Source organism: Amblyraja radiata, chromosome 16, assembly GCF_010909765.2.
Source record: "Amblyraja radiata isolate CabotCenter1 chromosome 16, sAmbRad1.1.pri, whole genome shotgun sequence".
Lineage (NCBI taxonomy): Eukaryota > Metazoa > Chordata > Chondrichthyes > Rajiformes > Rajidae > Amblyraja > Amblyraja radiata.
This window is the reverse complement of record NC_045971.1, coordinates 50,456,574-50,478,824: the sequence shown is the minus strand read 5'-3', so window position 1 is coordinate 50,478,824 and position 22,251 is coordinate 50,456,574. Positions and strand designations below refer to the sequence as shown.

The 22,251-nt window shown below is 48.6% G+C and overlaps 1 long non-coding RNA gene and 1 pseudogene across 1 annotated transcript in view; one reads left to right on the top strand and one right to left on the bottom strand.

Moving 5' to 3' along the window:
• Positions 1–22,251, bottom strand: part of LOC116982309 — a 999,615-nt pseudogene that overhangs the window by 859,487 nt on the left and 117,877 nt on the right.
• The window catches only part of LOC116982224, a 16,060-nt gene continuing 3,882 nt past the window's right edge, over positions 10,074–22,251 (top strand). The window contains exons 1-2 of the long non-coding RNA XR_004414405.1: positions 10,074–10,174; positions 13,345–13,350. This is a non-coding gene — a long non-coding RNA (uncharacterized LOC116982224). The remainder of the gene's footprint in view (positions 10,175–13,344; positions 13,351–22,251) is intronic.

Here is a 22,251-nt window from a genome sequence, read left to right as displayed (position 1 = left end):
TATTTGTATTGTAATTGTAAGGCTTTATTGTATTTGGATAAGGGGGAGAAATGAGGGCCAGGGCAGTTTACTGTTCTGGATGTCAGATGTGGGAGGTCATGGAGTCTGAGTGCTCTCCAGACGTCCACATCTGCGCCAGGTGCGTCGAGATGGGGCTTCTAAGGGACCGCGTTAGGAACCTGGAGCAGCAACTCGATGACCTCTGTCTGCTCAGGGAGAGCGAGGAGGTCATAGAAAGGAGTTACAGGGAGGTGGTCACTCCAAGACCACGGGAGACAGAAAACTGGGTCACAGTTAGGAAGGGCAATGGGCAGAGGCAGGGACTGGTGAGTACCCCGGTGGCTGTACACCTTGAAAATAGGTACTCATGTTTGAGTAAGGGTGGGGGAGACAGCCTACCTGGGGGTAGCGACAGCGGCCGGGCCTCTGGCACAAAGACCGGTCCGGTTGCTCAGAAGGGTAAGGAAAAGAAGGGGAGGGCAATTGTAATAGGGGACTCTATAGTCAGGGGGTCGGATAGGCGATTCTGTGGACGCAGACAGGAGTCCCGGATGGTAGTTTGCCTCCCTGGTGCCAGGGTCAGGGATGTGTCTGACCGTGTCCAAGAAATCCTGAAATGGGAGGGAGAGGAGCCTGAGGTTGTGGTGCATATAGGTACCAACGACATAGGTAAAAAAAGAGAAGAGGTCCTGAAAGAAGAATTTAGGGAGTTAGGTAGAGAGTTAAGGAGAAGGACTGGAAAGGTAACAATCTCAGGATTACTGCCTGTGCCACGCGACAGTGAGAGTAGGAATGGAGCGAGGTGGAGGATAAATGCGTGGATGAGGGACTGGTGCAGTGGGTATGGATTCAAGTTTCTGGATCATTGGGACCTCTTTTGGGGAAGGTGCGACCTGTACAGAAAGGACGGGTTGCACTTGAACTCAAGGGGGACCAATATCCTGGCGGGAAGATTTGCAAAGGCTACTGGGGAGACTTTAAACTAGTATGGTTGGGGGGAGGGACTCAAATTGGGAAAGCTAGCAGTCAGTGTGTGAAGCAGGGGGCAGAGAATGGTAGCACTCTGACCCAAAATGTAGGGGAGAGAGAAGAAAAAGAAAAAAATCAGAGAATAAGAGAGGGTGGGTTTCTTAAATGTGTATATTTTAATGCTAGGAGCATTGTAAGAAAAGTGGATGAACTTAGAGCCTGGATTGACACCTGGAAGTATGATGTTGTGGCGATCAGTGAAACATGGTTGCAGGAGGGCTGTGATTGGAAACTAAATATTCCAGGATTTCGTTGCTTCAGGTGTGATAGAATTGGAGGGGCAAGAGGTGGAGGTGTTGCATTGCTTATCAGGGAAGATATTACAGCAGTGCTTTGGCAGGATAGATTAGAGGGCTCGTCTAGGGAGGCTATTTGGGTGGAACTGAGAAATGGGAAAGGGGTAGCAACACTTATAGGGGTGTATTATAGACCGCCAAATGGGGAGCGAGAATTGGAAGAGCAAATATGTAAGGAGATTGCAGATATTAGTAGTAAGCACAAGGTAGTGATTGTGGGAGATTTCAATTTTCCACACATAGACTGGGAAACACATTCTGTAAATGGGCTGGATGGGTTGGAGTTTGTAAAATGTGTGCAGGATAGTTTTTTGCAACAATACATAGAAGTGCCTACTAGAGAAGGGGCGGTACTGGACCTCCTGTTAGGAAATGAGATGGGTCAGGTGGCAGAGGTATGCGTTGGGGAACAGTTCGGGTCCAGTGATCACAATACCATTAGTTTCAATATAATTATGGAGAGGGACAACACTGGACCTAGGGTTGAGATTTTTGATTGGAGAAAGGCTAACTTTGAGGAGATGCGAAAGGATTTAAAAGGAGTAAATTGGGACAGTTTGTTTTATGGGAAAGATGTGGAAGAGAAATGGAGTACATTTAAAGGTTAAATTTTAAGAGTACAGAATCTTTATGTCCCTGTTCGGTTGAAAGGAAATCGTAAAAATTGTAAAGAGCCATGGTTTTCAAGGGAAATTGGACACTTGGTTCGGAAAAAGAGGGATATCTACAATAGTTATAGGCAGCATGGAGTAAATGAGGTGCTTGAGGAGTATAAAGAATGTAAAAAGAATCTTAAGAAAGAAATTAGAAAAGCTAAAAGAAGATATGAGGTTGCTTTGGCAAGTAAGGTAAAAGTAAATCCGAAGGGTTTCTACCGCTATATTAATAGCAAAAGGATAACTAGGGATAAAATTGGTCCATTAGAGAGTCAGAGTGGCCAACTATCTGCAGAGCCAAAAGAGATGGGGGAGATATTGAACAGTTTCTTTTCTTCGGTATTCACCAAGGAGAAGGATATTGAATTATGTGAGGTAAGGGAAACAAGTAGAGTAGCTATGGAAACTATGAGGATCAAAGAAGAGGAAGTACTGACACTTTTGAGAAATATAAAAGTGGATAAGTCTCCAGGTCCGGACAGGATATTCCCTAGGACATTGAGGGAAGTTAGTGTAGAAATAGCAGGGGCTATGGCAGAAATATTTCAAATGTCATTAGAAACGGGAATAGTGCCGGAGGATTTGCGTACTGCGCATGTTGTTCCATTGTTTAAAAAGGGGTCTAAGAGTAAACCTAGCAATTATAGACCTATTAGTTTGACGTCAGTGGTGGGCAAATTAATGGAAAGAATACTTAGAGATAATATATATAAGCATCTGGATAAACAGGGTCTGATTAGGAACAGTCAACATGGATTTGTGCCTGGAAGGTCATGTTTAACTAATCTTCTTGAATTTTTTGAAGATGTTACTCGGGAAATTGATGAGGGTAAAGCAGTGGATGTTGTGTATATGGACTTCAGTAAGGCCTTTGACAAGGTTCCTCATGGAAGGTTGGTTAAGAAGGTTCAATGGTTGGGTATTAATGGTGGAGTAGCAAGATGGATTCAACAGTGGCTGAATGGGAGATGCCAGAGAGTAATGGTGGATGGTTGTTTGTCAGGTTGGAGGCCAGTGACGAGTGGGGTGCCACAGGGATCTGTGTTGGGTCCACTGTTGTTTGTCATGTACATCAATGATCTGGACGATGGTGTGGTAAATTGGATTAGTAAGTATGCAGATGATACTAAGATAGGTGGGGTTGCGGGTAATGAAGAAGAGTTTCAAAGTCTACAGAGAGATTTATGCCAGTTGGAAGAGTGGGCTGAAAGATGGCAGATGGAGTTTAATGCTGATAAGTGTGAGGTGCTACATCTTGGCAGGACAAATCAAAATAGGACGTACATGGTAAATGGTAGGGAATTGAAGAATGTAGGTGAACAGAGGGATCTGGGAATAACTGTGCACAGTTCCATGAAAGTGGAATCTCATGTAGATAGGGTGGTAAAGAAAGCTTTTGGTGTGCTGGCCTTTATAAATCAGAGCATTGAGTATAGAAGTTGGGATGTAATGTTAAAATTGTACAAGGCATTGGTGAGGCCAATTCTGGAGTATGGTGTACAATTTTGGTCGCCTAATTATAGGAAGGATGTCAACAAAATAGAGAGAGTACAGAGGAGATTTACTAGAATGTTGCCTGGGTTTCAGCAACTAAGTTACAGAGAAAGGTTGAACAAGTTAGGGCTTTATTCTTTGGAGCGCAGAAGGTTAAGGGGGGACTTGATAGAGGTTTTTAAAATGATGAGAGGGATAGACAGAGTTGACGTGGAAAAGCTTTTCCCACTGAGAGTAGGGAAGATTCAAACAAGGGGACATGACTTGAGAATTAAGGGACTGAAGTTTAGGGGTAACATGAGGAGGAACTTCTTTACTCAGAGAGTGGTAGCTGTGTGGAATGAGCTTCCAGTGAAGGTGGTGGAGGCAGGTTCGTTTTTATCATTTAAAAATAAATTGGATAGTTATATGGATGGGAAAGGAATGGAGGGTTATGGTCTGAGCGCAGGTATATGGGACTAGGGGAGATTATGTGTTCGGCACGGACTAGAGGGGTCGAGATGGCCTGTTTCCGTGCTGTAATTGTTATATGGTTAATATTGCGCATTATCTTGCACCCCGATTTATATTGTGCTTCCCCATTGTTTGTTAGAATTAAGTTCTTTTATCGCACATTGGTAGAAACTATTTTTTAGTCTACCGGTCTACCAGAGGGTAGCAGAGTGAAAAGGTGATTGGCAGGGTGGGATGTGTCCTGCTTGATGTTTGTGGCCCGGCCCAAGCATCGGGCCCTGTATATGTCATCCAGGGAGGGTAGTTGAGCGTTTGTGATGCTCTTTGTGCAGTCAGTTTTTATAACTCACTGCAGCGCCCTCCTCTCAGCCACAGTGCAGCTAGCAAACCGCACCAATAATGGAATATTGTTGTAAAGATTGATAATACGATGAGAAAGATAAAGCAAGTACACCATGTTTTTGTGCCTGGGCCAACCTGATCTCCCGGTTGCCAAACACTTTAATTTCCCTCCCCATTCCCACTCTGACCTTTCTGTCCTGGGCCTCTTCCATTGTCAGATTGAGGCAATCACCAAATTGGAGGAACAGCATCTCAAGTCAAGTCAAGTCAAGTATATTCATCACATACACATAGGAGATGTGCAGTGAAATGAAAAGTGGCAATGCTCGCGGACTTTGTGCAAAAAGACAAACAAACAAACAACCAAACAAACTGCAAACATATTCTTTTACATATTAAAAATTGTGGGCGGAAGGAAAAAGGGAAAAAAACAGCAATTTTAAAAAAAGCAGTACAATACAATACAATACCTTTTATTTGTCATTTGAACCTCACATGAGGTTCAAACAAAATTTGTTCTGCAGCCATACAAAAAAAGAACCAAGACGCACACCAACACAATTCAATTCACATAAACATCCATCACAGTGAGTCCTCCTCACTGTGATGGAAGGCAAAACTTAAACATATCTCTTCCCTGCACTCCCCTCTCCCCCCCATGTCAGAGTCAAAGACAGAGTCAGCGCTCCACCATAGCTCCACCCGCTCCGGACTCGGCCAGCCCCGTGATGGTGAGTAGGTCCGCAGCTCCGCGACTGGAGCCCCAGGTCATTCCTGTTGGAGGCCGCTCCACGTTGCAGCCCCAACGACAACGGAGACCCGACAAAGAAAAGGTCGGGTCTCCCATGCAGGGTAAAGACCTTAAAGTTCCCCCACCCCACCCCACCCCCACACACATACCCCGACAAAAAAAACAATAAAAACTACATAGAACAAGACAGAAAACAATAAAAAGACAGACGGACTGCAGAGGCCTCTGCTGACAAGAGTCGCACCGCCCACCCAGAAGTGGTACAGTAAAAGTTAGTCCCTGGTGAGATAGGACCACAGTCCTAATGGCCTCTGGGAAGAAACTCCTTCTCAACCTCTCCGTTCTCACAACAAGGCAACGGAGGCGTTTGCCTGACCGTAGCAGCTGGAACAGTCCATTGCCAGGGTGGAAGTGGTCTCCCATGATTTTATTGGCACTGGAGTTGCACCTCCTGATGTATAGTTCCTGCAGGGGGGCGAGTGTAGTTCCCATAGTGCGTTCAGCCGAACGCACTACTCTCTGCAGAGCCTTCTTGTCCTGGGCAGAGCAATTCCCAAACCAGATTGTAATATTTCCGGACAAGATGCTTTCCACAGCCGCTGAGTAGAAGCACTGGAGGATCCTCAGAGACACTGAATTTCCTCAATTGCCTGAGGTGGTAAAGGCGCTGCCTTGCCTTACTCACCAGTGCTGTGGCGTGTGATGTCCATGTCATATCCTCAGAGATGTAGACTCCCAGGTATTTAAAACAGCTCACCCTATCCACAGTATTCCCATTTATCCTCAATGGTGTGTACGTCCTCAGATGATGTGCCCTCCTAAAGTCCACGATCAGCTCCTTAGTTTTCTTGATGTTCAAGAGGAGGCTGTTGTCCTGACACCAGAGTGCCAGATCAGCCACCTCCTCCCGGTAGGCCTTCTCATCGTTGTCTGAGATCAGGCCCACCACCCTGTGTCATCAGCAAACTTGATTATTGAGTTGGAGCTGAACTTAGCCACACAGTCATGTGTGTACAGGGAGTACAATAGGGGGCTGAGGACGCAACCCTGGGGCGATCCTGTGCTCAGGGTGAGGGACTTCGATGCATATCATATTTCGCTTGGGCAGCTTACACCCCAGTAGTATGAATATTGATTGCTCTAACTTGAACCCTTACATCCCCTCTCTCTTCGTCCCTCCCTCACCCAAGTCATTGTACTAATCTGAAAGTTGTCTTGTTGAGTCTCATTGTCTACAACACGTTTTCACCGAGCCCTCAGCTAACAATGGCCAGTTTCCTATATCATCGTTACTTTGTATTTATATCATTCATTTGTTCTATATCTCTCTCCATCACCGTCTATATCTCTCGTCTCCCTTTCCCCTGAATCTCAGTCTGGCGATGGGTCTCGACCCAAAACGTCACCCATTCCTTTTCTCCAGAGATGCTGTCTGTCCCACTGAGTTACTCCAGCTTTTTGTGTCTGTTTTCAGTTTAAACCTCTGCATCTGCAGTTCCTTCCTACATACAACATGTGTTAATTGGGTGTAGGGTGAGATTGTGCTGAAACTGTGTTGTTTAAAACTTGCAGACTGTGGAAGTCAGAGAACCAGTTGTGACTATGAGACGTGGTGTTGTGTTGGAAGCAGACAGATGGCCTGGGACGTTCATTAGATGCATCAAGAAGTTGCTATGGAGACGGTGCAGGGCGGTAGCCCCGGTTACGGCAGGGTTCCCTTCCTGGGAACCGTTCCCAAGCGGAACATGCGTCCGTGAACAGAGTTCCCACACGGCAGAAGATGCCTGCAGCCCCGCAGCAGCCGATAAATCCATCCCACCGTCTCCCAGACACTCGCTCATGTGTACGGGCTGTACTTTAGTGTGTCCGTAAGCTGGGGACGATGTACACCTCAAACAAGTCAACTCGGGGCTGGACAACGATTAAAGATAAAGACGGAACAAAGAATTAATGACAGAAAATGCTCTAAATACTCAGCCGGTCGGGCAGCATCTTGTGGAGAAAGAAATAGTTCATGTTTCACGCTCCTGTAGAAACAGGCCCTTGAGTCCAACTTGTCAATGCTGACCAAGATGCCTCCTCTAAGCTGATCCTATTTGCCCACGTTTGGCCCAAAGCCCTCTGACCTTTCTTCCCCATGTTGAAACACCTTCTGAAAAATGTCTTCTCAGATCAATGACCGTTCATCAGAACTGATGCAGTCACATAATGTGGCCAGTTCTGATACAAAATGGAAAGGCTGGTTATCTGAAATTGCCCATATTAATGATAACTTCAAGGGCTGCACCACACTGAAACGTGGTGCTCTTCCGCAAGATTTTGTCGGCTTCGTTGGAACAATTGGAATGGCTTCATTTGGGGCGGCACGGTGGCGCAGCGGTAGAGTTGTGGCCTTATAGCACCAGAGACCCAGGTTCGATCCTGAGAATGGGTGCTGTCTGTATGGAGTTTGTACGTTCTCCCCGTGACCTGAGTGGGTTTACACCGAGATCTTCAGTTTCCTCTCACACTCCAAAGATGTACAGGTTTATAGGTTAATTGGCTTGGTATAATTGTAGTTTGTCCCTAGTGTGTGTAGGATAATGTTAATATGTGGGGATCGCTGGTCAGTGCAGACTCGATGGGCTCTCTAAACTAAACTAAACAATGTAGGTGGACTAATAATAAAACATGCAATAGCCTGGAAAATCTGCCATCCAGCACCAAACTCCCAAGTGTCCCAGATTTGTGAGTTATAATGAACTCTGAGAATCCGTGTGGATCTGGAGGGCCCCTCAGTATGCGAAGCTCTTCCCACAGTGTGAACATTTACACGGCCTCTCTCCGGTGTGGGTCCGCTGGTGTTGGTGGAGGGTCCCTGCCCGTGTGAAACACTTCCCACATTCTGCACATTCATGCCGTCTCTCCTTTGTTCGTGCTTGAACATCACCTGATTTCCCAACTCCACTCCTTCCGTCAGATGGTGTGAATGGACTCTGCCCACGTTTACATTGTGAATCTGGGTTCACACCGGAGGCAGAAGGTTGTCCAGCTGACGTTGGTCTGGAAGCTTCAGGATGCCTTCTTCAGTGTTGTATAAGGAACTCCGTGTGGTAAATGCAACAGTGCAGTGAGGGCAGGGATGACAGTCTCCTTGGGTCACTCCTGACTTGTGGCAACAATAAAAGTGGTTGATTTATCAATCGCCGTGTTGATGAACTCAGTGCGATAACCAGACTGCATCACAACAGCCCCGATCCCAGCGATCCCGCACAGTCAGAATATCCCAGTGGGGACAGTTTAACCCAGTGGGAAGATGCAGTCTAGAGAGGGTTGGACATGCGGCAATGATACCCGTCCCTGGTCCCCAATTCACACAGGGGGTGGGAAACCAGGGACCCATCCCTTATACCCCAGACTCTCCACACAAAGTATCATCATAAAGGGGGAAATACAGCAAGGGCCAATATTAATACAGTTTGAAAATGTAAATAAATACTCAAAGTAATTGTACAAAGAAATTGTAAATAAATACTCAAAGTAAATACTCAATGTAAAAACATTGAAAATGGAAGACCTTTTTCTGATAAAGCTCTGCCTGCAGTCTGAACATTTGTACGGCCTCTCTCCAGTGTGGATCCACTGGTGTTGGTGGAGGGTCCCTGCCCGTGCGAAGCTCTTCCCACATTCTGCACATTCATGCAGTCCGTGAAACTCTTCCTACAGCCGCTATCCCGTGTGCGTCTTCTTCTTATCGAGTCCACACACAAGATTAGAAGTTGTTCAACCAGAGCTGAACACACGTCTCGGCATCTGCACACAACGGTGTCTGTCTTGTACTTGTGTGTGGTGGTGGAAAGATTGGTGAACACAGGGCCGCGACGTGAACGCTCTTTTCTTGACCCCGTGGGTCCTCTGGTGTCGATGGAGGGAGCTGGACTCTGAAACTCTTCTTCCAGACTGTGCTTTTGTACGGCCTCTCTCCGGTGTGGGTCCGCTGCTCTAGGTGGAGAGTCCCTGCTCATGTGAAGTTCTTCCCACAGTGTGAACATTTACACGGACTCTGCCCACGTTTACATTGTGAATCTGGGTTCACACCGGAGGCAGAAGGTTGTCCAGCTGACGTTGGTCTGGAAGCTTCAGGAGTCTGGAAGCTTCTTAAGTGCCGTATAAGGAACTCCACTGTGGTAAATGCAACAGTGCAGTGAGGGCAGGGATGACAGTGAATGTTTCCCCGGTGCTGGAAGGCAACAAGATTCTGTTTCTCCTCCTTTCTGGCCCAGTTCACAAACCTCGACCACAGCAGCAAAAGTGAAGTGGACAACAGTGGACCACTCATCACCTGAAGACAGAATGTGAAGTATATCAGTAAAGTCAGTTGAAAGGCAGGAGATGTTCCCAGCCACGGCCAAAATCCAATCTTAAATATGCTGTCCCAGGAAGGAAACACAGAAAATGCTGTTGTGTTAATTACATGGAGGTAAAGACAGAGCAGAAGCCAATAGAAGTTATGTTATCAAAGAACAGGAATGTCCAATATCCTCAGACATATTCTCAAAGTAAACCAGTGGAGTGAAATGTTTGGACCTGACCCATATGGTCTCAGAAAGCACAAACCTACTTAGATTTCATGTGGGAAGAAAACGCATGTCAGCGTGCATCACGAGAAAAGGGCAAAGAGGAAAAAAGGTGAAGAATATTTTCTCCAAACCAATGGCAAGCATGGCTTCATAGTTCCGCTTCACGTTCTTATAATGGAGATTTTCCCAGTCACTTATCTCTTCCCACTCTTCTTTGGGAAAAATAGCCAGCAATGCCTTTGAAGCTGTCTGCATCCTGGAACAACAAACATTGTACCTGATACACTTTGGTGGAAAATGAGCGGGCGGCTGAGCTCAGTTGTTGGTGAACGACGGCCTCGGTTCCCCCCCACCCCTCTCTCCTCACCGATCCCCTCGACCCCAGGCTCCAGTACGGGTCACGTTGCAGGCAGAGGAGATGAGATTAATTTGGCATCATGTTCAGCACGGACTTTATGGGCCAAAGGGCCTGTTCATATGCTGTTCTGTTAAAGTTGGTGAGACTTGAGTAGAATAATAATTCAAAGAGTCAAAGGTCTCGTTGAACAAACTTTTACTCTGTCACCCGGGTGAAAATAGGACACAGCCAGTAGTGTGCACTCAGATGCACACTCGCAAGCTGCTACACCTCTACTGACTATACAGAGAAATTACATGTATCTTTATACTGATAAAACAACATTAGTCACATGGTTCGTAGGCATAAGTGAACAAAGAACATAAGTGAACAAATAGAGAGAGTACAGAGGAGATTTACTAGAATGTTGCCTGGGTTTCAGCAACTAAGTTACAGAGAAAGGTTGAACAAGTTAGGGCTTTATTCTTTGGAGCGCAGAAGGTTAAGGGGGGACTTGATAGAGGTTTTTAAAATGATGAGAGGGATAGACAGAGTTGACGTGGAAAAGCTTTTTCCACTGAGAGTAGGGAAGATTCAAACAAGGGGACATGACTTGAGAATTAAGGGACTGAAGTTTAGGGGTAACATGAGGGGGAACTTCTTTACTCAGAGAGTGGTAGCTGTGTGGAATGAGCTTCCAGTGAAGGTGGTGGAGGCAGGTTCGTTTTTATCATTTAAAAATAAATTGGATAGTTATATGGATGGGAAAGGAATGGAGGGTTATGGTCTGAGCGCAGGTATATGGGACTAGGGGAGATTATGTGTTCGGCACGGACTAGAAGGGTCGAGATGGCCTGTTTCCGTGCTGTAATTGTTATATGGTTATATGGTTAAAGGGCTCAGTTACATACAATGAAATCCCTCAAATAACATTGAAGAGATATGGGAGTATCGAGATACATGGCCCAGCTGCATAGGCAAGAAAGCACTATTGTATTCATTGCAACCTCCAGACAGAACACTGATATGGCAAAGAAACGAGATGCTAGGGTACGGCTGTTATCTCTGTTCCCTTTAGTTAGTGAAGGTCATTTTATTACAAGCTCTGTGTTGAGCGTTCACAGGCTTTTGCAGCTTCTAAATTGGCCAATATTTTAAACTGTTACCAACATGCTGTGTACAAAATGGAGGTTAATAGCAAATATAACTACATAAGCTAAATAAGATGGAGAATAACCGCACTGACTTTCACATTCCCCCCTTTTGATTGTCTCAATCAATTGATAATAATAATAATAATATCTTTTATTGTCATTGCACGTCAGTGCAACGAGATTTAGTGTGCAGCTCCACTGATGTACAAGAAAGGTAAATAAATACAATACATAAATAAGCAAGCTGAATTGATTGACGTGACCATCTGAGGGAGACTGTCCAAAGGGGGTGGGTGGGGGGGGGGCACTCATTAGGGCCGGCTCAGAGCCGCTATAGCTCTTGGGATAAAACTGTTCCTGAGTCTGGAGGTTCGGGCGTAGAAGGCCTTGTAACGTCTGCCAGAGGGAAGTAGTTGAAACAGACCATGGCAGGGGTGTGATGAGTCCTTATGGATGCTGAGGGCCTTCCTGAGGCACCGCATGTGGTAGATGCCCTCCAAGGCTGGTAGCTCTGTCCCGATGATCCGCTGCGCTCTGTTGACGATGCGCTGAAGAGTTCTCCTCTCCGCCTCCGTGCAGCTGAGATACCACACTGAGATGCCATCTGTTAGTATGCTCTCTGTGGTGCAGCGGTAGAACGTTGTCAGCAGCTGTTGGGGCAGATCAGTCTTTTTTAATGTCCTCAGGAAGAACAGTCGTTGCTGTGCCTTCTTGACCAGCGCGGCGGTGTTTGTGGACCATGTGAGGTCTTCTGAAATGTGAGTGCCCAGAAACTTAAAGCTGGACACTCTCTCCACACTTTCCCCGTAAATGGAGATTGGGGCGTATTCTCCAGAATGGGACCTCCTGAAGTCAATAATCAGCTCCTTGGTCTTGGAGGTGTTTAGTGCCAAGTTGTTATTGGCGCACCAGTCCGCCAGGTTCTGAACCTCCGCTCTGTAGTTTGTTTCATCACCGTTGGTGATCAGCCCAATCACTGTTGTGTCATCTGCAAACTTCACGATGGTGTTGGTGTCGAATGCAGGGACACAGTCGTGAGTGAAGAGGGAGTAGAGCATGGGGCTTAGTACACAGCCCTGTGGTGTGCCGGTGCTCAGGGTGATGGTGGAGGACAGGTGCGGGCCCAGTCTAACTGCCTGCGGTCGCTCCGTGAGAAAGTTCAGGATCCAAGCGCATATCGGTGAGCTGAGGCCTAGCTGGTGGAGTTTGGTGGTGAGCTTGGTGGGGATGACCGTATTGAAAGCAGAGCTATAGTCAATGAAAAGCATCCTCACATACATGCCCTGTCTGTCCAGATGAGTCAGGACAGTGTGAAGGGCCAGAGAGATGGCATCCTCTGTCAATCTATTTGCCCTGTATGCAAATTGATGGGAGTCCAGTGAGGCAGGGATGCTGGATTTAATATGGGAGAGGACCAGCCTGTTGAAGCACTTCATAGGGATTGGAGTCAGGGCAACCGGCCGGTAGTCGTTGAGGTTGGTGATTTTGGACTTTTTCGGCACCGGCACTATGGTGGCTGTTTTCAGGCACTTGGGGACCGTTGCCAGAGATAGAGATAGATTGAAGATTCTCGTGAATACCTCCGCCAGCTGTCCAGCACAGTCCTTTAATACTCTTCCCTGGACTCCATCCGGGCCTACAGCCTTGCGTGGATTGATCCTACGCAGAGCGCACTGTACCTCCTGAGTGTTCAGTGTTAAGGCCTGTCCCTCCGCTATGGCCGGGGTTATTCCACTCCTGGTGGTGTTGCCAGTTTCGAACTGGGCAAAGAAGGTGTTTAGTTCGTTGGCCAGTGTGATATCACCGTGGGGGCAGGCGGGGCTGCTCTTGTTGTCAGTGATGTCCCTGACACCCTGCCACATGCTTCTGGTGTCCGCGGTATTGAAGTGGTCTTCTACCCTTTGCCTGTGGATGACTTTGGCCTTTTTTATGCCTTTGTTCAGGTTCGACCTGGCCGCACTGTAAGCAGAAGTGTCCCTGGATTTAAAGGCGTTGTTGCGTGCCCTTAGCAGATCCTGAACCTCCTTGTTCATCCAGGGTTTCCGGTTTGGGAACATCTCTATTTTCTTGTCCACTGTGACAGTCTCCACACAGCAGTTGATGTAGGAGAGCACAGTGGATGTGTACTCCTCCAAGTCTATCTCTGTACTACTGGTAGCCTGTTGTGCAAACAGGTCCCAGTCGGTGCGATCAAAGCAGTCCTGGAGTTGTAGGGTGGCGTTCTCGGGCCATATTTTGACCGTCCTTATTGCAGGTTTGGTCTTGCGGATGAGGGGTCTGTATGCAGACAGTAGAAACAGTGAGAGGTGATCGGATTGTCCCAGGGATGGGCAGGGGAGAGCTCTGTATGCGTCCTTGATGTTGGTGTACACTTTATCCAATGTGTTTGAGCCCCTGGTAGGGCACTGCACATGCTGGTGGAATTTGTGGAGTGTGGCACGTAGTTAAAGTCCCCTGCAACAATGAAGGCACCGTCGGGGTGAGCATCCTGCTGCTTACTGATGGCCGAGTGCAGCTGTGCTAGCGCTAGGTTAGCATTAGCCTGTGGTGGGATGTATATGGCCATGATGATAACCACAGTAAACTCCCGAGGCAGGTAAAACGGTCTACATTAAAGCAGTAGGTATTCCAGGTCAGGGGAACAGTAGCTCTCTATTGCAGTGTGGTTGGTACACCAGTCATTGTTGATGTAGATGCAGAGCCCGCCACCCTTGCTCTTACCGGAGTCTTTTGTTCTATCAGCACGATGCAGTGACTGGTTGGTCAGGTCCACAGCCCCATCGGGAACCAACGCGCTGAGCCAGGTCTCTGTGAAGATCAGCACACAGCAGTCTTCCAGGGATCGCTGGGTGTTGATCCAGAGCCTTACCTCATCCAGCTTGTTGGTGAGTGACCGGACATTCGCGAGAAAGACGCTTGGGAGCGATGGTCTTTGTGGAGCCCTCCGTAGCCTGTCCTGCACCCCCGCTCGCCTTCCACGTTTCTGCTTCCGTTCCCGGCGCTTGCTCCGTCTCCTGCCCTCCGGAGTGGTGATCCAAGGGGCTTTCCTGCCCAGCTCCGACGGGACGGTAAGGGTACTGTAGTACTGTAGTACTGTAGTACTCACGCGCCGCCATCTTCAATATCTTGAATGATCCAATAATGCAGCAAGAAGCCAGCCATTGGTGAATACATGGTGCCAGGCAGTAAAGCAATACAGCAACGATTATAATTATCAGAATAATAATTCCATAATGCCACACGAGACCCCAAAAGGAGCCCCATCCATTAAACCAACTCCACATCCCCTGGTCATGATCGCCAACCAGACTTTCCCCCACACCTTGGATCTCAGCTATCTCCTTCTTGATATGGGCTGCAGATCAGTAATATTGGAGGAATCATCAGGAATATATGTACAGCAGTCTTGCCCAATGATAGCACAGGTGCCTCCCTTCTCGACCAGAATGAAATCTAAGGCCATACGATTCTGTAGCACCACTATCCTCATAGCAACCGTTTTGGCTGACAGTGCCCCAATCTCAGATTTAAATTCAGGTTCAACTTTATTGTCATTGTGCAGTGTACAGTACAGAGACTACGAAATGCAGTTAGCATCTCCCTAGAAGAGCAACATAAATATGAGCAATAAAGAAATCTATTTACGTGCGTACAGTGGGAGGAGCGTCTGGCGGGGGGGGGGGGGGGGGTGATTGGCAATCACCAAGGTGCAGAGTTAAGTTGTGTAACAGCCGCAGGGAAGAAGCTGTACCTGGACCTGCTGGTCCGGCAACGGAGAGACCTGTAGCGCCTCCCGGATGGGAGCAGGGTAACCAGTCTGTGGTTGGGGTGAGAGCAGTCCTTGACGATATTGAGCGCCCTCCGCAGCCAACGCTTGCTTTGGACAGACTTAATGGAGGGGAGTGAGGAACCGGTGATGCGTTGGGCAATTTTCACCACCCTCTGCAGTGCTTTCCGGTCGGAGACAGAGCAGTTGCCGTACCATACTGTGATACCGTTGGTAAGGATGCTCTCGATGGTGCAGCGGTAGAAGTTCACCAGAATCTGAGGAGACAGATGGACCTTCTTTAGTCTCCTCAGGAAGAAGAGACGCTGGTGAGCCTGCTTGACCAGTGTTGAGGTATTGTGGGTCCAAGAGAGGTCATCGGAGATGTTGACCCCCAGGAACCTGAAGCGGGAAACACGTTCCACCTCCGTCCCGTTAATGTGGATGGGGGTGTGCGTGCCGCCCCTAGACTTCCTGAAGTCTACAATGAGCTCCTTGGTCTTCTTGGAGTTAAGGGCCATGTTGTTGTCAGCTCACCATGCTGCTATGAGCTGGACCTCCTCCTTATAGGCCGACTCATCGTTGTTGCTGATGAGGCCAATACTGTTGTATCATCTGCATACTTGATGATGGTGTTAGTACCATGGACAGGTGTGCAGTCGTAGGTGAAGAGGGAGTAGAGGAGGGGGCTCAGCACACAGCCCTGTGGAACGCCGGTGTTGATGGTGAGGGTTGAAGAGGTGTGCTTGTCTAACCTAACAGACTGGTTCGAGAGTCCAGTATCCAGTTGCAGAGGGAGGGGTCGATGCCCAGGTCACCGAGTTTGGTGAACAGTTCAGAGGGTATGATGGTGTTGAATACTGAGCTGTAATCGTTGAACAGCATTCTTATGTAAGTGTCTCTGTTGTCGAGGTGGGAGAGGGTGGAGTGAAGTGCCGTTGAGATGGCATCCTCCGTACTCCTATTCTTGCGGTAGGCAAACTGATAGGGATCCACTGTGGGGGGTAGGCAGCCTTTGAGGTGTGCCAGGACCAGCCCCTACGAAGCACTTGGTGATGATGGGAGTAAGTGCAACTGGGCGGAAGACGTTGAGGCTTGCCGCAGTGGAGTGTTTTGGCACTGGCACGATGGAGGTGGTTTTAAGGCACGTGGGGCCAACTGCTTGGGCAAGTGACAGGTTGAAGATGTCAGTCCAGACTCTGTCAGCTGCGTAGCACAGGCCCTGAGGACGCGCCCGGGGATGCTGTCAGGGCCAGCAGCCTTACGTGCATTAGTCCTACTCAGTGCCACGTACACGTCGTAGGGGGTGAGTGTGAGGGGTTGGTGATCAGCAGGGAGCACAGCCTTGATGGCTGTCTCTAGATTGTCCCTGTCAAAGCGGCCATAGAAGTGGTTAAGCTCCTCAAGGAAGGAGGCATTGCTGGACGTGGGGGTGGTGTTGGTGGGTCTATAGTCCGTGATGGCCTGGATGCCTTGCCACATGCGTCGGGGGTCGGAGTTGTTGTTGAAGTGCTCCTCAATCCTGAGCTTATGGCAGTGCTTGGTCTTCTTGATGCCACTCTTCAGGTTAGCCCTGGATGAACTGTAGGCTCGAGCATCGCCTGACCTGAAAGCGGTGTCCCGTGCTTTCAGCAGTAGCCTGTCCTCACTGTTCATCCATGGCTTCTGATTCGGGAATATGGTCACCCGTTTGAGGGAGGTGACACTATTGATAGTGGAGTTTATAAAGTCCAGAACAGAGGATGTGTAGGAATCAATGTCCGTGTGGGAATCAAGCCATGGCCTGGGCTGCAAACGCCTTCCAGTCAGTGTTTCCAAAACATTGCTGAAGTGTGGAGTCTGCTTCCTCTGACCAGACTTTAACTGTCCTCACAGTGGGTTTAACCCGGCTGATGGGTGGGGAGTACTTAGGGAGCAGGAACAATGAGAGGTGATCAGACTGGCCAAGGTGGGGGAGGGGGACGGCTTTGTAAGCTTCTGCCATGTTAGTGTAAACTTTGTCCAGTGTCTTGTCTTTTCTAGTGGCGAAGGAGACATGTTGGTGGAATTTGGGGAGTACAATCTTCAGGTTGGAGTGATTGAAGTCACCCGCAACAATGAAGGCTGCCTCGGGGTTGTGCATCTGTTGTTTCCTAATGGCAGTATGCAGCTCTTTCATTGCAAGCTTGGCATTGGCATCAGGAGGGATATAGGCTGCAGTCACAACAGTGGAGGTGAACTCTCTGGGCAGATAGAACGGTCTGCATCTAACCAAGAGGAACTCAAGGTTAGCTGAACAGTGACTCTCGATGATGGTGGAGTCCGTGCACCATGCTTTATTTCATAAATGCACAGACCCCCACCTCTGGTCTTACCGGAGTCTGTTGTCCTGTCCGCTCGGAGTAAATGACGCCCTGTTAGCTGGATGGCGCTATCAGGAACGTCGATGTTGAGCCAAGTTTCCGTGAAGATCGGGATGTTTCAGTCTTTGATCCAGTTGTGGGAGGTGATCCTTAGCCGGAGTTCGTCCATTTTGTTTGCCAGTGAGCGCACGTTGGCGAGGAAAAGGCTAGGAATCGCTAGCCTGTGTGGGGCTAGCTCTAACCTGACCTGTAGCCCACCTTTGCGTCCCCGGCAGTGCTTTCGTACGCGTTGCCGTCTGTTGGTGCTTCCGGTCGGCCGAGCTGGTTGTGGATGATCAGCCATGATCACATTGAATGCTGGCTCGAAGGGCTGAATGGCCTACTCTTGCACATATTGCCTACTGGAATGGCGGTGCTTGCTCGAAGGGCTGAATGGCCTACTCTTGCACATATGGGGTGTTTTCCACATCTCCACTGCACTGTAATCCTGTTTGTTGGTTTGCAAGACAATGTCGTCTTTCACATTCAATTGTCACCTGATTGTTCTGTTAATGTTTATTCCAGAGCTACAGAGTTTGTGAAAGCCTGTCTTCATCATGGCTGAAGGTGGTAACTGGGGAGGTGATTCAGTGGCCTCTACTTCAAAGGAACAAAAAGGTTTGTGAGTCTTCTGTGACGTACATATGATGCCCTGACAGTGCATGTGCACCTGATGCAAGCAACGATGTTCACACGGAAGTGGGAATAGGGAAGGGGCTGAGCACAGAGAGTTGACATCTACAGGGACATCACATTCACAGGTGGGCGGATGCAGGAATTATCTATCAATTCAACAACATATGAATAAAGAGATTTGCTATTGTATACGTATTTAGGTGTTTTCTATCAACTTCTTGTTGTGTTGCTTGTTCCATGCTGTCCTTGCTTTATTTCTCGCAAATCCCAAAGACGTTGAGTCTAAATATCTGGGATGGAGAAATGAGGTGACAGTGACAGCTGTAGACAAAAAGGCAGCATTTGAACTGCATGGTACTAGGGCATTCTGATAAAACGGAAGTACATATGTATCAAGGATTAAAATAAAACACTGCACTGGGCCCAAATATTTTCAAATACTGACCTTTCATCCATCTTAAGATCCGAAGTTGATAATCACTGATGGTTACAGAATTTTCAAATCCACTGCAACGCCTGAGAAAATGCAGTCAATGCTTACAAATAACTCGTCAATAGACCAAAGTGGAAAGTAACACTCATGTCAAACAACAGAAAAGTAAAGATAATTTCCCACAAGGCAGAATATATAACCACATAACCTTGATACTCAATGCCATAACCGGCACCAAACCATCAATATCTTGGCAATCATCATTTACTCAATAACTGACTCACTAATTGAACTGGAACTGATACATATGCTGTAGATGTGCAGGCCTGTGGTTGTATATCTTGCAGCAAATAATCCACCTGCAAGGTTTGTCAGGAAACATGATAACAGCACCAACAACTTTCTATCCAAAAAGCAAATGCAACTGGAAAGATTTTACATGTCACTTGATGTGTCCTTGAAGCTTTTTCTGAGGCAGCATTTTAAACTTTTGTGTGCAGAAAAAAGAATAATTGGGGCTTCTCTTCCTTCAATCGGGGACATTGCGTGCAAACGTTGCTTGTCTAAGGCCAACAGTATTATAAAGGACCCCACACATCTCCATCATGGACTGCTCACTCTGCTGCCCTCTTGCAAAATATATCGTAGTATAAGGAGCAGAATGGCAAGGTTATGCAACAGCTTCTTCCTCCGAGCCATCAGACTCTTGAATGCCATGTAATGTGCTGCCATTATTATCTATTTTATCTTTTTACCCATTTTATCTTTTTTTCCATTTTGTCCTTTTGCTATTTTATGTTGCACGGGGAGCCATATGCAACAAAATTTCGTTCAGACTTGCATTTATTGATGTATTTCTCAATGACAATAAAGTTTTGATTGATTGATTAATGGAGTGGTGTGATTGCTGTGTTAAACATCCATTGATGAACTGAGGAACAATCATCAAAAATGTCGAAAACTCTGGACATTCGGTTCCATCTTAATGGCTAAGTTTGAAAAATAAATGATGAGAGAGCTGTGGGGATGTTAAAATTCAAATAAGCAATTTTGTAAAAATTAATTGTTTCATGTAAATTAAAGAAAAGCAATTTCAGTCTAATCAGCGAATCAAATAAGCGCAAAGTTTCGAAACATTTATGCAATAATCTTGTTAAAAAAAAAATTTCAAATATAAATAAATATTGAAAAAGTCACCTACGTTTGGAAAAAAAAGAAAAGCGTTGACATTTTTAAAATGGTTTAAATCAAAATAATGATGGGAATGTGACCGTCGTTGTGGAGAAGCGAAGCCCGAATGAACGGCCGTTGGTGTAGAACCTGGAAACGCGGGAAACGCGAGCGGGCGGGAAATAACGGCCGTTGGTGAAGAACTTTCTGGAGACGCGGGAAATAACGTGTCAACGGCTGAGGGAGCGGGAGCGCGTTGACAGTTGGTCGCTCGCGGCCCCGCGCTCTGGCCACACACACGCGCTCGGATCCCGGGTGGAGAGAGGGGGAGAGCGGGCACACGGTGTCAATGCAGCAGCAACTTGGCTACTAGTTTAAATTCATGCAATTACCACTTTACCATCGCCTACAGCTGTCAGTTTAGGAGCGGTTAACAGCGGTGATCAACGGTTAGTGGGGGGAGGGGGAATGGTCGGGGGAAAGAGGGGGAGGGAGGGGAGAAAGAATGGAGGGCGGGAGGTTAACGGACGACGATGGCGGGGGCGGGGAGGATGAGGCAGGAGGTAAACGGGCGGGAGCGTCGAAAGCTGGAGCCGCCCGGGAGCGAGTGTAATACAGTTGTGGGGCCCGGGAGCGAGTGTAATATTGTTGTGGGGCCCGGGAGCGAGTGTAATACAGTTGTGGGGCCCGGGAGCGAGTATAATACAGTTGTGGGGCCCGGGAGCCAGTGTAATACAGTTTATCCGCCCGGGAGCTAGTGTAATACAGTTGTAGGGCCCGGGAGCGAGTGTAATACAGTTGTGGGGCCCGGGAGCGAGTGTAATACAGTTGTGGGGCCCGGGAGCCAGTGTAATACAGTTTATCCGCCCGGGAGCTAGTGTAATACAGGTGTGGGGCCCGGGAGCGAGTGTAATACAGTTGTGGGGCCCGGGAGCGAGTGTAATACAGTTGTGGGGCCCGGGAGCGAGTGCAATACAGTTGTGGGGCCCGGGAGCATGTGTAATACAGTTTATCCGCCCGGGAGCGATTGTAATACAGTTGTGGGGCCCTGAGCGAGTGTATTACAGTTGTGGGGCCCGGGAGCCAGTGTAATACAGTTTATCCGCCCGGGAGCTAGTATAATACAGTTGTGGGGCCCGGGAGCGAGTGTAATACAGTTGTGGGGCCCGGGAGCGTGTGTAATACAGTTGTGGGGCCCGGGAGCGAGTGTAATACAGTTGTGGGGCCCGGGAGCAAGTGTGATACAGTTGTGGGGCCCGGGAGCGAGTGTAATACAGTTGTGGGGCCCGGGAGCGAGTGCAATACAGTTGTGGGGACCGGGAGCATGTGTAATACAGTTGTGGGGCCCGGGAGCGCGTGTAATACAGTTGTGGGGCCCGGGAGCCAGTGTAATACAGTTTATCCGCCCGGGAGCGATTGTAATACAGTTGTGGGGCCCGGGAGCGAGTGTATTACAGTTGTGGGGCCCGGGAGCGAGTGTATTACCGTTGTGGGGCCTGGGAGTGAGTGTAATACAGTTGTGGGGCCCGGGAGCGAGTGTATTACAGTTGTGGGGCCCGGGAGCGAGTGTATTACAGTTGTTGGGCCTGGGAATGAGTGTAATATAGTGGTGGGGCCCAGGAGCGAGTGTAACACAGTTGTGGGGGGGGGGGGCCGTGCGGGCGAGCGACGACAGTTGTGGGAAAAGATTATAGAGCAGAGCTGCTCCTGAGTGTTTGGTTGTGGGGGGGGTCGACAGTTGGGGCCCCGGGAGCGAGTGTAATACAGTTATGGGGCCCGGGAGCGAGTGTAATACAGTTGTGGGGCCTGGGAGCGAGTGTATTACAGTTGTGGGGCCCGGGAGCGAATGTATTACAGTTGTGTGGCCCGGGACCGAGTGTAATACAGTTGTGGGGCCCGGGAGCGAGTGTAATACAGTTGTGGGGCGAGGGAGCGAGTGCAATACAGTTGTGGGACCCGGGATCGAGTGTAATACAGTTGTGGGGCCCGGGAGCGAGAGCAATACAGTTGTGGGGCCCGGGAGCGAGTGTAATACAGTTGTGGGGCCCGGGAGCGAATGCAATACAGTTGTGGGGCCCGGGAGCGAGTGTAATACAGTTGTGGGGCCCGGGAGCGAGTGTATTACAGTTGTGGGGCCCGGGAGCGAATGTATTACAGTTGTGGGGCCCGGGAGCGAGTGCAATACAGTTGTGGGGCCCGGGAGCGAGTGTAATACAGTTGTGGGGCCCGGGAGCCAGTGTAATACAGTTTATCCGCCCGGGAGCGAGTGTAATACAGTTATGGGACCCGGGAGCGAGTGTGATACTGTTGTGGGGCCCGGGAGCGAGTGTATTACAGTTGTGGGGCCCGGGAGCGAGTGTATTACAGTTGTGGGGCCCGGGAGCGAATGTATTACAGTTGTGGGGCCCGGGAGCGAGTGTAATACAGTTGTGGGGCTCGGGAGCGCGTGTAATACAGTTGTGGGGCCCGGGAGCGAGTGTATTACAGTTGTGGGGCCCGGGAACGAATGTAATACAGTTGTGGGGCCCGGGAGCGAGTGCAATACAGTTGTGGGGCCCTGGAGCGAGTGTAATACAGTTGTGGGGCCCGGGAGCCAGTGTAATACAGTTTATCCGCCCGGGAGCGAGTGTAATACAGTTGTGGGGCCCGGGAGCGAGTGTAATACAGTTGTGGGGCCCGGGAGCCAGTGTAATACAGTTTATCCGCCCGGGAGCGAGTGTAATACAGTTGTGGGGCCCGGGAGCAAGTGTGATACAGTTGTGGGGCCCGGGAGCGAGTGTAATACAGTTGTGCA